Genomic DNA, 17792 nt, shown 5'->3' with positions numbered 1-17792 from the left:
CATGTGCTTTCATTTCTGATGAGCACAAACACACACACACACACACACGCACACACACACACACACACACTGTCATGGTGGGTTACGCCGGTGTTTTTGAATACAGGCGCAAAAGTAGATGCTGAGAGAGGTACTAGCAGTTTCAACAAAAAACAAAAACAAACATGAAAACTATGAAATACTGCGATAACTATCACAAAGACTAAGACAACTATAGCGAGTACAACAAATGACCTGACAATGAACAGAGAAAGACAGGGGATTAAATACACACAGGAAGTGGTCAGAGGAAGTGAGAACACATGAGGAAACAGCTGACTGAAATAAAACTTAGGCTGTGTCCCAATTCAGGGTATGCACGCTTGAAGTACGCATTTCAAGTGCGATTACGTCACCGCCACGCGACGACGGCTGTCCCAATTCAAGGTGTACTCCAAATGCACCGTCGATTTCCCCAAATATCAAGCGTGGTCCGGTGCACGCTTGGTGGTCCCATATATCCCACAATCCATAGCGCGGCGGTGGGTGTGGATAATTTTGCCGCAAAATACGGCAGAAGGGAGCGGCCGAAGAGTGAACTGTCAAATGTAAGTACTGAATATTATGTCACTTATTTATGTGCGAATGTTTAAGAACATTAAAACATTACTGTTGGCCACATGTCGGCAAAGTTATGTGACATTAGTGATGTTTGTACTTTCAGCGGTATCTTGGTTTTAAAGCCTGTACTTCTAAATATATATATAGTTGACCTTAATCTTACAGAGAATGTGATGATTTTATGGATAATTAAAGTCAGTCATATATCCACAAACACAACAAGCTGACAGTCAGTGATGCTGCTCGGTTTGCAGTCCTGAATATCACGGCACAAGCAGGATTCACTGCACTGTTAATGTTAGCTATGTTATATTGCTGCCTCTGTTCGGTGGTGTCGAGCCAAACGGACTTTAACGTGTGTTTGAACGAGCTGACGGTTCACTCGTTAAGCTGAAAGAAAGATGCTTTAATCACAGGAGTCACACATGTGTCCACTGTACCATCTGGGAACTCTTCTTGTTTAGCACTCGTAATAACACAAACACTAAATCCTCCTTCTCTTGTGCTGTTTTGTAGCAGTGTGTACACCTGAGACTGTCACCTGTCTGTCTGTCCTGCACTCTCTCTCTGTTTCTTTCTCTCTGATTGTGGAATAAAAGTATGAACATGTATTTATAAGTTACACTTGTGTTTGAATCCTGCAGCTTATCACACATTTGATTTCCATGTGTGACAACTGCAAGTGTCCAGAGTGAGGACAGACTGAGGGACCCACTGCTGCACATCATCTGTGAGGCTTTGCACCCCTGATGATCCACCAGGACAAACTCAGCAGTGTGTGAGGAAGAGGAGGAGGAAGAGCCAGCAGCAGCTGACAGATGGAGAGAATAGACAGACTGTTCCCTGTTTGTGAAGGACTGCTAGGAAAGTTTAACATAACTAATTGTCTGTCCTGAATCAGTCTTATTAGGTAATGTTCAAATAATGTTATCATCCCAGTGTTTTCAGTGTGGGAGAAAGTACTCAGGGCCTTCAAGTTACACACTATGAAAGGCAGCAACAAGTTTAATATTCAGAAACCTAAAGTATGTATCAGCAGCAGAATGGAGCTAAAAATAAATGTTTGTTTCAGTTCTATGAAGCTTTGAGTATTTTGGATTAGTAGCACTGCTGTGTTTGTTGCATCATATTGCTGTAATTGTTTATATGCTTTATATATTCTGAGCTAAGCTGATCTATAGTGTTACATCATATTCTATAAGGATGTTATGTGTTTGTAGACTTTCTGCCCAGTTTGACCCATTTAGCAGAAGTCAGCCTGTTTAAGGCTCTGATATCTATTCTGTATGACTTAAAGCAGTTATGACATGGTCTGATTTTCTCACCCAATAAAGGAATATTTATTTATTTATGTATTTTAATATATCAGTCTAATCTTCATTCTATCAGAAACAGTTATCACAGCTCGTACATTTTCTTTTTACACATATAAGCATTGAGCCAAATTTAGTAATGCCAACATATTAAAAGAACAATGTTTGTCTCTTATATATAATACATCTGTATATACACTGTCAGAGATACTTGTCTTTGAGTGAAGATTTAAGGTGATAGGAAATATAAATAACTGCTACTTGCATCTTTGACACAGAGTTCAAGCTCATATATACATATATATATATATATATATATATATAATCTGACAATACATATAATATTGTCCATATTATATTAACATTACCACAGTCAGATGACTTTAGTCTCATGAATAACATTAGCTAATTATTATTTACTAACTAATCTTGAAATGACTGTTCAGACAGAAATGAAGCCCAACTATCATGTTTTACAGTCCTGTGGTCTCAACTAATCAAAGTGATGTCATGACAAAAATGAATGAACAACAAAACATTTTTTCTCCTTCATTTCTGTCACACAATGCTGTATGAAACGTTTCTCGCGGTTAGTATCATGGTTGCTAGGCAACCTGAACAGCGCGACGAAGGCTAGACCGTCCCATTTCACAAGCCTCTCACTTCCGCACTTCCCGTACTTGTAGTACGCACCGTACGTAGTACGCGTAGTGTGCGTACTTCAAGCGTGCATACCCTGAATAGGGCTTTGGAGCGTGATGTCACCGGAGGGGCGGCACGCCCCCTCCCGCCATGACAGTGGGCCAAACGAAGCACACGGAAGCGTCAGCTATGGTTCGTACGTACTGTGTTGTTGGTTGCAACGGTAGATCACACGATAGGGAAGGCAAGAAGCTGGAAATGGGCTCTCTTTTCATCGTTTCCCCTCCTGGAGGCAACGGGAGGGATCTCATGTATCCGATATTACTAAACGAAGACGTCAGGCTTGGATTGCAGCGGTCAGACTCGGACCGGCACGCAAGGCGAGTGCAACGAAAGCGAAAAAGAGCACCCATCGGAGGTAACCCCCGCCCCAAAAACATACAAAATTGCACTCATTGTACGCTAATCTGCACATAACTTTCAGATGAATCACGCACCTGGAATACTGGTGTACATTTACCTTATGTGTATGCACTAATTTTATCATACATGCTTTCATTATGCAGCTGCAGAGTATGAAGGTGTGCCCCGTGCAGAAGTAATAGATGAAGATCTGACATCATATCATGTGAGGGTGAAGACACAACACTGCTTGATAAGAATGTTAAGGTGTGCTGTGTTTTGGTGAATATGTGCCCTAGTGTGGTTGTCAAACCAGGGCCAAATGAAACTGCTGTGTTGCATGTACAGTTCATTGTAAATAATTGTACTTTCTGTAAAGTGGTTTCAATAAAACAGAAATGAAAAGTATGTTTATTTATTTTTTTATTCAAGATCTGTTCACATGTACTTAGCAAGTACATGTGCAGGTACACATGAAATGCAAACTATTTACATGGCAACGCACAGCTGGCATCAATCGTGAATCGTTCATCTAGAGCAATTTTGGGGGCAGCTGCTGAGGAGAAGTCAATGTTATGTGCAACCTCTGTCTGTATCTTGGTCATATGGTCAACGTACTCACAACGTGGAGGCTTAAAAATGGCCAAATCTTATACCCAACCGTTTGTGTATTAGATGTGCGCCTCCAGGAATTTATAATTCCGAAAATGATTCGCCGTGTATGCACTGACTCCACAGACAAGGTACGCGAAAATATCGGGATAGGACAACGGCGGTAGGCTGTGTTTCCACTCCACTGCCGTATTTCATACGGGTCCACATTACCGATGCACGCTATTTTTTCCAAGTACCGTCTCTTGGCGTCTGGGCGCAATCGGTCGCGATACAGCCCTTTGTCTTTTGCGCTGATTTTAAGCATGGTTCTGACAGTCCTGCTTCCAACACAACAGTGTGTTTGTTTTGATTTGTGGCCTTCTGTCATGGCGCCGCGATCCCACAATGCACTGCGGCGTGACGTCAACTCCAAAGCCCTATTGGGACACAGCCATATTGACACCACAGGGAAGTAAAACACAACACAATGAGGAAGGAACATAAGACTCTTTCAAAATAAAACAGGAAACATGGAGAAAAACACAGTAATCAAATAATGAAATTAAATTACACAAAGCACTGGGTCGCAGACCTACTACTGTGACACACACAAAACAACAAAAACATATGAGGGGCCATACAAGCCAAACAAAAAACGTATGCACTGTCGTTATGGTCAGAGGAAGCTTTGTGAAGCTTTGAAACATGTATTAAGGTTTATCACTTAGAACTTTTCAACATGGTCCTGTTTGGTTGTCAAAAATATGTAGTATGAATCTACAACTTGAAATGAAGTGCTTCATTATGATTGCCCACACTACAGAGCTGAATTGACAGCTTCATTTTTTCGGATCCTGGTTTAGCAGATCGCTGCCATCTACTGGCTGGCTGGAGTTTTAATTGTGTTTTCCAGTATCTGCTGCACCACCAAGTTCAGTATTTAGTAACCCGTGTTGAGTTTGATGAGCAGCTCACAGCTGGAGCTCTGTGTGTTCAGTCTGAAGGTTTCAGGTAAACCAGCCTGTAGCTCCAGGTTGGCTGCACAGTTTGTGACAAACATCAGAGCTCCTGCTGTTCACATCAGGCTGCTCTCATCCTTCCTTCTGCTCCCACATTTATACTGTGAGCAGCTCTGACTGACAACATGCTGTCACACTGAAAACTTCACATCAGCTTCTTCCTCCTCAACAATTCATCTTTACAGTCTGATCTGCAGCTTCAAGGACCTCTCTGCTCCTGACTCTGTGCTGCTTTCATTCACATTTAGACCATATTCATCAAATGTTATGTTAATTTCTGATGCTAGGGTTCAGTTTTCTATGGTGCTGATCGTAGGGTGTGCACTGGTTAAATGCTTGTATGGCCCTCAAGCAAATGACAAGGCCAGGTGATGATCTTCCAGTTCTTTAATTGGCAGATTTTGCAGAACACTTGCGTATGTGGGTTTGGCTGTGGTTGTTCTACAAAACAGAACACAGACTACAATCCAATGTAAACCACAATAATCACATTATTCGTATGTCTGCATTTGTTTCTCAGAATATAAATCCACACTTGACTCTGTTGTTAGCTTAATTTTTTGTTGTGATCATGTGGTGACCTCCATTTATTATTATTATTATTATTTATTGATTGATTTTATTATTTTCTATTTATTTGCATATAGTACATGTGCAACATTCATTTGGTTTAAGTAAAATTCATATAAATGTTTACGTCATGAATATCAAGTGAAAAAAGGTTTGATCTTTAGACATTTATACATTACTTACTTTATACATACTTTATACATTTTAGATGTATTGTTTGTTGAAGGTAAGAAGAAACTGCTGAAACCATTTTGAGCTCGTTTTTGGTTTACACATGATCTGTACTAATCTGATGCAATATGTGATAAAGCTGAATCATCCCTGTGTCTGTAGTGCTCAGTGTTTATCTCATGAAGCAACCAATGAATGTGCAGCAATGAACATTAGAAACTGATTGGACTGGACTGTCTGGTTTTTCAGGGACAGGTTAATCCTTGTCCGAGTTCCTGTTTCCTGCTCGGTTCCATCGACTCCTTTCACTTTGACAGCGACAGTTTGGATCACTGTGTCAGAGTCCGGGGTTTTTATCTGTGGTAAGTCTTTTTATTTATTTTTGTTTGTCTTGTTTTTGAGTCAGACAATAAAATCTCAAATATAAATGACCAATTTAATGAAAGCTAGAGAGGTTGTTCTACTTTCAAAGGAAAATGTTTTAGCAGCTCAAGGGGTGAGAGCACTATCCCAAAGACTCACTGTTCACACAAACATTAATGTGCAGAGTTACAGTGTTATAACACTTATTCCAGTAACGTTGTTCATTTTTAATGTGACTGTAGCTGTTTGTCTGGTATGAGACTGCTCTGCCAGTTAATGAGCTCTGGTAAGCACTGGCTGAATTCCTTATGACATGGTGTATCATCTCTAATTAGTTGTGGCAATATAATAGTCAGACAATTTCAGGAATTTGACTCTAGTCAGTCACTCGAACCACAGAGCAACAGCTGTTTAGTACACTATCATTAAGTACATTAAGTGGAATGTATTTATTCCTCCACTGATAAGAATCAAGTTCATCCAGCAGACTCTCACTCCTTCATTCATGTTCAGGACAGGACTAGTAATCTGGCAAACCAGGCATTTACCTGATGGGTCAATATAATCTTTTCATAGTTGAAATAATCATACAGGCTACAGTTGGCTTAAGGGGTGAGTGACAATCAGCCCTACAAGTACTGGCATCAACCCACTGGTTCATGTTTATTCCTCCCCTGCTGTCCCCATGTTCTTGTGCACCTTGTTGGAAGAACTGGTTGGTATATATGGACACACAAAAGCAAAAACAGGACGGAGCTGAAAAAAGTAAATAAATGCAATTAAATGTTCAGGTTAACTGACGTTTAAGCAGCTGCACCATCAATATTAATTCGAACAACAGCACTGAAACATTCAGAGCATGTGTGCCACAGAAGAGCTGTGTGTGGTGTGCTGGGCAGGAAAAGGCAGCTGGAAGCCTGTACAAACAAAAAGTGCAGAGAAACACTGTAAACAAATATATACTGTCTCACAGTATCTGTGGGCGTGGGGTCTTTTTGTGTCACAGCAATAAAAAAGGAAAGAAAAAAATTCATTTTTGGGAAACGGCTTAAATATAAATGGGATCAACACAGAAACAACTCCATTGGGACTGAACCTGTTTTTCTGTTATTGTTACAGAGTGGAGGAACTCATTGATCAACAGTACAGGATCTGCAGTCTGGAGATGTTGTTCAGAGTAGAGATGAAGAAACGCACCACAGAGAAGCTCTGAACGTGAAATCCTTTAAGAGATTCTCTCTTTTCTTTGTTTGTAATTGAAACTTTTTCAGAAAGCAGCACTCGTTTCCAGTGGTCACTAAAATATTTCTCTGAGGTAAGATTTCTTTAATGTTGTTAAAGAATCAGAAACAGTAACATTTAGAATAAAACACATGATGTTATATTAGACTGCTGGCTGCTTCCTGTCAGATGCAGAGAGTAACAGGAAGCTTGTTTTGCTTGTTGGTTTTCAGAGTAATGAGTGATGGCTCTTCAGGAGATCAGTGAGATCTTCACACACAGACCCTCGGCCTTCTCTGCTGCTGTGCTGCTTCTAACACTCGTCCTCTGCAGAGGTGAGCATACAGATGTTTAACAGAGTCACACTTTATACAAATGATTAAGCTCAGAATCTAAACCATGAAAAACTCAAAGAATATGAATTAAAAACAAAACACTGCGTAACAGACCCAGGACCCTGACACCTTTAGGATTGTAGGTCTGTGTAGTAATCTGTGGTTATTTTTAAATCTTATTCTTTTTGCCTGAAATTAGATTTTCAAAAAAAAACATAAAACACACCAATGAAAATATGTTAAACATTTATATTACTGTAGTGGTGCTACAAATGTTTATACACCGAGACTGTTCTGGGTCAAATTTGACATCTATCTACTGAGGTCGATTTTAAATTCCCAATTCAAATCAAGGACAACCGTACATGCCAGGTCTCTGAACATTTTAATGGACAGAGGTGTCAGAGTTCAAGTTAGACTTTGATTCAATGGTGAGAAATGTTTCCATGACTTTTGTTCATGTTCCCACACATACAGATACCTGCAGGTCTTTAAAGGCTCACAGGAGAAACAGTGTAAATAGTAAAACAGTGAAAGAGTGCTCATATGCAGGAGGACTGTTCTGTAAAGAAAGAGATTTATGAACTAAATTCATTTACAAATTACAATCAGGATGAGAAATGAGGCAAAAACAAAAAAGGAAAAGAAAAGCACAAACAGTAACAAGGATTAACAACAGCATTAGACAAATATCGGAGTCAATGTTTAAGAAGAGTGAGCCAGTTTAAACAAATGGGTTATAAGTTCTGACTTAAACGAGCGAAGTGAGTCAGTATTCTTGATATCAGGAGGAAAATAATTCCAGAGCTGAGGAGCAGAGCAACGGAAAGCTCTGTTCCCTGTAGTGGTGATAAGGGCAAAGGGAACAATAAGTTGAGTGGCAGACGAAGACCTGAGGGAGCAGGAGGGAGTAGCAATGTGGAGTAAATCAAACAAGTAGGGAGGGGCGAGGTTATGGATTCATTTGAAAGTGAGAAGCAAAGTGATTTTTCTACAGGCAGCCAGTGAAGCTGATGAAGAAATGGGGTGATGTTCTCTCTGGAGGGTGTCTGAGTTATGATCTAAAAGATGGCTGTAGCTCAAAACAGGTAAAGCAGGTCACCTACTAACCGCAAGGTTGGTGGTTCGATGCCTGTGTGCTCCAGTCTTGGGCAAGATGCTAACCGCATGCTGCTCTCCAATGCATCCATTGGAGTAGGAATGCATGGGTAGATAGGAAGCGCTAGAAGAAGTGAATCTACAAGTTGTTTAAAGCTGAGATTGAGTAGACAAGCATTATATAAGAACCAGTCCATTTCACCATGCTTCCTTTTGGAGTATTTTTAATAGAATAGAATTAACAGAAAAACAATGTAGCTAGAAAACTACATTTATAAACTGCATCATACACCTGTTAATTTTTACTGAGTAGTCAAGTTAAGCAGAGTTTTATTGTCAACCCAACAATATACACTCAAGTACACAGTGGGATAAAATATTGTCCTCCTGCATCAAAGGTGCAAACTGTAAAAATAAAATGAAAAATTCAAATGTACAACTATACAGAAATAAGATCAACTAAGAATAAATACAACAGTATGGTACCTTAATAGAAATAGAAAGAATCAGGATGAGCTTAAATACACAGACAGAGTCAAACAGTACAATACAGCATAGTGCAAGTATTGGATATGAGAGGAGAGTTTTATGCACAGTGTTGTGTAGAACAAGAAGTGTGTAGAGAAGAGGGTCCAGTGTGGAGGAGGGCAGCATGGTGTTCAGGAGCTGGACTGTTTGGGGGGAAAAGCTACTGCACAATCTCGTAGACCTGCTCCTGATGCTGCAGAGTCGTCTTCTTGATAGAAGGGGGAGTAAACAGTTGGTGGGAGGGGTGATGCAGGTCGGCCATGATGTTAGTGGCTTTACGAATGCAGCTTGAGGTGTAAATATCCTGTAGACTGGGTAGAGAGCCCCTGTTACTGAGTACAGTAACAGCCAAGAGATGATATTAAGGTAAAACTATTCATGGAGACCAACATTAGTTCATGTAGAAAACTGTAAACATGTTCATTTCTGCTTTAAGTTGGACTTTTTAACACAAGAGTATTTGTGGCTTACACACACATGAGGCTAATTCTTCATGGAGCTGCTGGTCCAGGTAACATCCCTGAAGGAGGCCTCAGAGTCTGAGTCGACCACAGAAATCCACAGTGTCCAACCTCAGTGACACTGTTACTGAGCAGCTTCATCAGGACATGTGATGAAACCAACACTGAAGAGCTACAAACTGTTTCTGTCATCACAACATTGTTTTTAGTGTGTCTTCATGTTTTCATGTTTAAGTTTTGTAAGTTTCCACGTGGTAAAACAAAACTGTGTACGGAGCCAAGAGCAGCTTAATTTACTGATATAACATTACATCAGTTTTTAAGTTAATACAAAATATTATTAAAATATATGTTTTCTTTTCTTTTGTTTTTTATTTTAGAATCAAAGCCTGAGAAGACAGAAACAATTCAGCAAACTGGAAATGTTCAGACGCCAGATCTGAGTGAAGATACCAAAGAAGCAGGTAAAAATCTATAGAGAACCGAAAACACTCCCATCCAGTTTTCTAGAAATGGATTTAGTTCAGTCTCAGACTAAAAGGAGTCCAACACTAGGCTCGGTCTATAGAAGTGAAACTGAGTCTGTATGAACAACAAAGTAAAATCCTCCCATAAACCTGCAGCTCTTTCAGGTAAACACACTGAGGTTCTGATTCAAAATGTCAAATATCAGTTTTATCAGTTCTGGGTTTCGGGGGCTCGAGTCTTTCCTGGCTATCATTAGGCAAAAGGCCCGATGTAACCTGGAGGTCACCAGACTGTAAGTGGAGATAAATTCTCTGTGCATCAGAAACATGTAAATAAAGTCTGGTGTTCAACTCTCAGAGTAAAACTGGTTGTTTAATGGTTAATTCCACTTCCTGTCTTTAAAATGTGCTCATTTACATCATTAACACTAAATTGTGTTTTTACTGTTTTTGTCCCTTAGGAATTTCTTTGTCAGCCCGGCTAGCAATCATTGGAGCTGTATTCATCTGTATCTCTCTGATCTCATGGGGATTTATGCTTTATCAGAATTGCAAAGAACCCGTAAGTCTGTCAGAAAAACAGGATTTTCTTTTAAGTGTTGTAAATATAAAATTATGAAAACAAATTTTTATGGTTTGTGTCAGAATATCATTTGCTCTGTCACAGTTTAAAGCAGTTTAAAGTTTCTTAAACTTGTCGTGTTCAGTATAACTCAGTGAATCTTTGAATTGTCTTTCATTTTTAAACAGATCGCCTCACGCAAAACCAGGAAGTTAATGAGGAAGAAGCTCTCAGCAGGTGAAACTTCTAGCTCAGATTTATGACGACAACAACAGCTGGAAGTTGCAGATCTCAGACTGTGAATCGAAACTCTTTATAACACATCATGGCACTAAACCAGATTTGAAGTCTTCAGTTTGATGCTGTTCAGTAAGTTGGCGTCGAGAACCAACAGAGGGGGGAAAAAAACAACATAAACAAGAGAGAAAAGATTTGAATTCAGGGCTTCTGTCCAATATTGATTTCCTTCAACTCATTTGAACTATAAATATCATGAGCTGTTAAAAAAAAACAGAATGAGTTGAATTAAAGTTAAAGGAAAGTAGAAAACAATATTAACGGGATGGAGCTTCATGTTTTGTTTAATAAAGTCTTGTTATCATTTTCATTCACAGTAAAATGGTTTCTGTGCTTTTGTTTTCACGCGTCTGCTAAAAAAGCCCCGAAAAGTACACACACACACACACACACACACACACATAGGCCTTGGAAACCAGCCGCTTGAAGAAATACACCTGAGAGAGGCAGGATAACAAACCATCTGTTCTCCACGGAACCAGCCAAAGGTTTACTCTCAGTGGCAGGGGAACAATATGAGAACAGCACCACCAAGGCTGAAGACGGAGCAATACGTGAAGAGCATATACTAGAAGGACGCAACCCATAATGGCAATGCTCAGTGGCTAGTTGATCTGAGGGCAGACCTCAGCGACCTCCCTGAACAGGGTCCAGTAACCATCATAATGGCAGACATCCAAGAAAGGGTCTCCAGTATGAAGAGCTGGACAGCACCAGGCCCCGACATGGTTCACGCCTACTGACTGAAGAAGCTGACTGCACTCCATGAGTATCTGGCAGCACAAATTAACCAGCTCCTAGTTAAAGAAAGACACATAGAATGGTTAAACGAAGGTCAGACAGTCCTGATCCTCAAGGACCCCCAGAAGGGGCCGGCCCCATCCAACTACCGACTAATAACCTGCCTCAGCACCACGTGGAAGCTCCTGTCAGGCATCATAGTGGCTAAGATGAACAGGCATATGGGTCCATGGGAATTATGACCACTTGCTGCCAAATTCTCATCCGGGCTATATATGCATAAGCAAAGTCATAAAACATGTCTGTGTGTAAAGGGAGCAGAATTTGAAACACATATAAAATACATTTTCTGAAAGTTTGACTTTATTTGACCCTAAAGTAGAGATCAGAGATCCAAAGTAACCTGATATTTACAGCTCTCATATATCAGTTCCCAGTGGTGGTCCTAGCCTGTTTGGCGCCCTGGGCGAACACTCCCCCCCCCCCCCCCCCCCCCCCACACACACACACACACACACATATGAAGAGAGAGAGAGTATGCATAGTATGTAAATGGCTACCAAGCAGACATCATAATTCGTCATACAATGAGAACAGGACAAATCAACAATTGACACTGACTGATAAATATTATATTATTGTATATATTGTTTGGAGTTTAGTCTGTTACTGTTACTATTTTTACCATTTCCTCTTGGAGCAACTGTAACCCACATAATTCCCTTAGGGATTAAGAAAGTATTCTGATTCTTAATGTTTTAGGATACATGACCTGCCATTATCCAATGACACATCTGCTTACCTGTATCTTTTGCTCGTTTCTCCTTGTAGGGGCCATAATTAAATGTATTGAATTTTACTGATCACTGGGTTTTCATTTGTTTGGTTGCTATGGTGATGTGTAACGGGAGTCACGTGGGTGCTAGTGGTGACATTAAGAGGGCGTTGTCAGTCTGTCTTTCACTGGTTTGATTTTGACCAATGACTGTAGAAAACATGGACGACGCGACAGCTCCCCAAAAATGAAGCCAAAACGTTTCTATCGCCCCCTGGTGTCTGGCTGCAGTATAGGTCATAAACCCCGCCTCCTCCATGTTAGCGGATGGGACTGGGGTCAGACTAAAATAAATGAATTCTCCTTAGATAATTTTTTTCCAAAGATTCTTTCTTTTGTTATCAATAGTTCTCATCACGCTGATTGATGTCCAAGGGGTCTCCTTTCCCATAAGTTTGATTCTAATTCCTACCGCGGTGATGTTAAATTGGGGTGAAACGTCATCATAACAGCTTTGACTGGCAGCTGCAGTCACAGAGAAACTTGCGTATCTCTGTTCGGGAATAGCAGATAGAGCGTAGGCTCTGAGAGGAGTGCCAGCGTTTACGCTACGAAAACACGACCGAGTGTTTTAACCTGACAGCCTGAGGTGTTCTTCAGTAAACTGGACTACTCGACAGAAGGACCCGAGGCCCCGCTGCACTTTTTCGGTAAGTTAAACGTGTTTGTAAACTTTCTGTAACTACCGTCCTTAGTTAGGTCCTGAGACCTAGCTAGCTAAGATGGGCACTCGGCTGTCAGGGTTCGTTTAGCTAATCCGTGCAGGTGAATGAATTTACTAAAGAAATCAAGAGAAACGCCCCGGGCTACTCAGTCACTAATTACTGTTACTGTACTTTTATTACAAGTATTATACTGTAAAAGCAACAGGCTGCACCCTGCTTCAGCTCCTGTGCAGAGCTGAATATTAAATATGTGCAAACAACAGCATGTTTTCAGTCTCTTGCCACATCTGTAAAGACAGTAACATCTTTTTTAAAAGCTTGTACTTCAGTAACTCCTCATTAATCAGGAACTATGGATTAAAGTACTGTAGTGTACTGTAATTTTGAAAAAAAAATGTAAGAGAAGAACTTCAGATCCTGAGTGTGTGAGGACAGAAGAATCAGCTTTATTTCAATTTTGAGGGATAAAATTTATATCTGAGTTTGATGGTTCTGTTCTCTTTGTGATTACAGGGGCTGCCCTCAGATTCAGACCTCAGCACCAACCAGTGACAGCAGACAGATCATCCAACATGTTCACATGTTAACTGCAAAATGAACTGATGAAAACAGTACAAAGGTTAAAGTACCACATGTGCTGTCAGTGAAAGCTGCAGCTGTTTTATTGATACATTTAAAGACAAAAAAACAAAAGGATTAATCACTGTGTCACTATATATCAGCATTAACAGGACCTCAGTTTGGTGTTTCACAAAGCTGCTGATCTCAGACCTGCACAGCTTCCACAAACACTTTATGTACTCAGCTGCATGAAGAGCATATGAGATTTTCTCTAACACAATTAAATAAAACCTGACGAAGGTCAAAGGTCGTCACTTGTATGTTGAACTACAAACTTGTCATCTGGAATTCTTTCACAGTTTTTTGCAGATGGTGTTATTTACCATAAAGTAATTCAGAGTTATTCATACCAGAGTAACCAGAGAGGATCATATATTTTTAAATATATAACTTTCTACAGGACTGAATATAATATCTTTATGTAAAAGTCCGGAGCCTCTGGGGAGTATCTGAGTATTTATAACATTACACAAACCAAAGGTCTCCATCACAGTGTTCATGAAATGCTGGGTTTATCCATCTCCTGGGGCGGGCCTACAGAGGAGTGCTGAAGATTTCCCTGTGAGGGAGCTGCTGGTGAAGATCATGAGTCCTGCTTGATCAATGCGATGAGCTTCAGTGTTCCTGTTGTTTCTTAAATGAAGCCTCTTTCAGTGGGTCAACAGAACATCTGGCACAGGACAGCTGTGATGAAAGAAAGGGAAGAAGTTTCTCCAAACCTCTGGACCCAGGAAACCCAGCTTGGTCCTGATGGTCTCCCTCACTAGTTTCTCTCCAGGGTGAATGTAGCTGTTGATATAATATGGACTCTATTACTAAATGAAAAGAACAAATTAGACTACACTACTGAAACCTTCTGCTGCTATTTTTCAAGTTTCCATGTTACCAGGCTGTAGAGGGCTCTGAAGATTTAAACAGTTTTAGATCCATTACACTCACAGTCTTATGTTAAAATCTCAAAGGACAGCATTATATTTTTGATATTAACAGTAACTCTGGGCTTCTGTAGAGTGTGCAGATGATCTCATCGCTGTCTAAAAATGGATAAAAAAAAACCCTAAGAAGTGCTGAATCCTTCAATAACACAGACTATTAGAGTATTAGGTGTGTAGCATCACTAACTAGCTAGCAACAAGCCTCCAACACAGTGCATATGCTAGCGGATAATCTAGCAAATGAATTAACAACAGAGTGATTTTAGAACTATAAGATGATAAGCTGTGTGTCTTTTTTTATAACAGTGACATGGTTGTATTTACCTTAATTAAACGAGTCGTCAGTCGCGGTAAACCAGCAAAAAAACTCAAGCAGCCGGGCTACGTAAAAAGTGTAGGGGGGCGTGTTTGCGGTCACGTCCAACGGGTGTGTGGGCGGGAGCGTTAGACAGTCGCTCCACCTCAAGTCACTACTGCGCAGACTCTGGCTCCAAATTTGCAAGATGGCAGCCTCCACAAGCGGGATATTTTGGCTTTGTCGCTACCCGATCCGTACCGGAAACCCAATCGGTACCCCGCATGCGCAAATCTTACGTCACTTCCTCTCTTTGCCAGCATTGCGACATTCAATATATTTGAATGATACGGTTAGCGCCCAGTTAGCTCCTAGCATTTCTCAACCGCTCTGCCTCCTTTTCGACTACCGGGACATTTAAACTATGGATAATCCGTATACAAACAAATTCATGCTTTTCTCCTCAACAGAGAGCGTTCCCCGATTGAGCAACAGCGCCGTAAAATAAGAAGAATGGCACCTAATTACAGAGTTAATAATACAGACTTTGTAATATGTCACGTGAAGATTCATCAGCCAGATGAAGTGTTTACTGACAATTGACAGTGATAGCGGACATCATCATCACTATTCCAATCCACACAGACAAGCATAAAGACACTCGACTATCACTAAATCAAAATTAACACACGTTTGTAATGACGCTAATTCAGTTTACAATAGGGTTCATTCGCTCGGTCAGCAGGTGGCGGTATCCTCGTACACTGGGGAGTAAACTGCCATTAAACGAACAGAAGAAGAAGAAAACCCCTGCACATGCGCGGTACGGTTCGGGTAGACCCGATTTGTACGGTCCGACTTTGCACATGCGCAGTAAGGATCGGGGAGTCCTGATCCGTAACTATCTTTTTATTTTTTCGTTTTTGTCCACATTATATTAAATGTTTCATTATCGGAAACATTTTAAGAGATGTTTTAAGTTCTGGCAACCTCAACATTGAAGTTTACCGGAAGCCCACACACACGGACCAGTACCTCCTCTTTGACTCCCATCACCCTCTGGAACACAAACTTGGAGTAATTAGGACCCTACACCACCGGGCAGAACATGTTCCCTCTAAGCCTGAAGGGAAAAAGAAGGAACACACACACGTAAAGGAAGCACTTAAAACATGTGGCTATCCTAATTGGGCGTTTATAAAGTCAGCAAAGATGCACAGAAAAGAAGATCAGACACCAGCGAGGGAGGGTAAGAAAGACAGACACAACAACATTGTCATCCCCTATGTAGCCGGTGTATCAGAGAAACTCAGGAGAGTTTTCTCCAAACACGACATCCCAGTGTACTTCAGACCCAGCAACACACTCAGACAGAAACTGGTTCACCCGAAAGACAAAACTCCTAAACTGTCATGGCCTGGGTCTGATGACCCAGAGCTCATGTATTTTTTGTATATGTTTTTCCATATGTTATGTTTTTGGTGGTTTTCTCTCCCTATGTCCTTTCTCCCTGTGTTCTCCCGGATGTTTTGGGGTCGCTGAGGGGACTGCGACCCGGAAGTGTTCCCGCACTGGAGGCTGCCGCACCTGATGCTCATTAGCCCTCACCAGCTGCAGCTGATAGCTTCATGGGGAGCGTCTTATTTAAGAAGGTGGCGGAGCTCCAGTCGGCGCGGGATTATACTAAGTCGAACCTGTTAAGTACCTCCGTAGATTAGTGTGTTGTGAACGGCTTCACTACTAAAGGCTGCTTGCTGAGCTGTGTGTGTTTTTGTGTCACCAGGAGCCGGGAGTCAGGAACGTCGTCACGAGGGGAAATCACGGAGTGGAATCGGGTTTTTGGAGTTGTCACCTTTTCACTGCTATGGACATGTGCACTGTGTGGGATTCATAGAGGAATCGCCACAGGAGTCACAGTGCCTGAATTGTATATAGTTGTCGTTTCTGTCCACTCACCACAAATAAATCCACTGTCCTTCACTAGAGTCTCGCGTTTGGGCCCTACTTTCTCTACAACTCCACGGTCTGCCGTCGCAGCCCGTGACATAAACACAAACTTAACAATGTGGTGTATACTGTACAGTGCAGCGAGGAATGCCCAGACCTCTACATCGGAGAGACCAAACAGCCACTTCACAAGCGCATGGCACAACATAGAAGAGCCACCTCCACGGGGCAAGACTCAGCAGTTCATCTGCATCTAAAGGACAAAGGTCACTCTTTCGAGGATGCCAACGTTCACATTTTGGACAGAGAGGACAGATGGTTTGAAAGAGGAGTGAAAGAAGCCATTTACGTCCACTGTGAGCGACCATCTTTGAACAGAGGTGGTGGTTTACGACACCAACTGTCTGCCATCTATAATCCAGTTTTGAGATCCCTTCCCAGACGCCTTAACGCCCACTCACATCCTGGGTCATCTGACCTCAGGAAATCACATGATAAGGTGGGGCCAGGTTTCACAATGAGCTCACCCGAAACCCTGGCTGATTGGGACCCACACCTGCTTTCACACCTTGGCTCATGTGATTAGGTAGAGGATCATCAGGGGGTCCTTTGTCCCTCTTTGGGGGGAAACTCCCACTGGGTTTAAATCTGGGACTCTCCACCATTGACCCTTAGAACTGAAGAAGCTTCTCGGATGAGAGGTGAAAAGTCTTCAAGCAACTCAAAGAAGTCGCTTTTCTTTCCAAGCTCCTTAGAATATTTTAAGAGATACTTATTATTCTTAACATCTTAACAGATAGTCTGACCTGTAACTATCGTAAAACGCTTCGACCGGAAGTAGACACATTTCGCGCATGCGGGGTACCGATCGGGTTTCCGGTACGGATCGGGTAGTGACAGGCTTCATTTTTGCACAATGGGAGGAGGCGGTGTCGCGTCGTCCATCTTTTATACAGTCATTGATTTTGACAGAGAGGAGGGCTGGGTAGCCATAGTTTTTGTTGACCGCAGCACAACGAGTTTCCCCTTGTTGCATTAGAGCCTGTGATGTTTTAAGAGTTTGAATCGCGAGCCGATCACATTGCTCTGTAAACTTTTCAAGCACTTTAA

At 41.4% G+C, this 17792-nt stretch overlaps 1 protein-coding gene across 1 annotated transcript in view; it reads left to right on the top strand.

Annotated features, from left to right (window-relative positions):
* The first annotated feature begins 5443 nt into the window (after positions 1-5443).
* The window catches only part of LOC100702057 (uncharacterized), a 38914-nt gene continuing 26565 nt past the window's right edge, over positions 5444-17792 (top strand). The window contains exons 1-2 of the mRNA XM_019363275.2: positions 5444-5673; positions 6794-6989. The gene's annotated coding sequence lies outside the window, so the exon portion shown is untranslated. The remainder of the gene's footprint in view (positions 5674-6793; positions 6990-17792) is intronic.

Source organism: Oreochromis niloticus, linkage group LG3 (assembly GCF_001858045.2).
Source record: "Oreochromis niloticus isolate F11D_XX linkage group LG3, O_niloticus_UMD_NMBU, whole genome shotgun sequence".
NCBI classification, from domain to species: Eukaryota; Metazoa; Chordata; class Actinopteri; order Cichliformes; family Cichlidae; genus Oreochromis; species Oreochromis niloticus.
This window is presented reverse-complemented; position numbering and strand designations above follow the sequence as displayed.